We start from the raw sequence: 384 nt of genomic DNA on the forward strand, positions 1-384 counted from the left end.
TTTTGAAACAGTCTCGCTCTGTTGCCCAGGCTGGAGTGCAGTAGTATAATCTCGGCTCACTGCAAGCTCCACCTCCCAGGTTCATGCCATTCTCCTGCTCCAGCCTCCCAGGTAGCTGGGACTACAGACGCCCGCCACCACACCTGGCTAATTTTTTGTATTTTTAGTAGAGATGGGGTTTCACCATGTTAGCCAAGATGGTCTCCATCTCCTGACCTCGTGATCTACCCACCTCGGCCTCCCAAAGTGCTGGGATTACAGGCGTGAGCCACAGCGCCCAGCCAAAAGATACCTACACTCTTATGTTTATCACAGCACTATTCAAAATAGCAAAATTATGGAATCAATCATCAATCTAAGTGCCCATCAATGGCAGATTGAGTA

This window comes from Mandrillus leucophaeus, unplaced genomic scaffold (assembly GCF_000951045.1).
Source record: "Mandrillus leucophaeus isolate KB7577 unplaced genomic scaffold, Mleu.le_1.0 Scaffold197, whole genome shotgun sequence".
NCBI lineage: Eukaryota > Metazoa > Chordata > Mammalia > Primates > Cercopithecidae > Mandrillus > Mandrillus leucophaeus.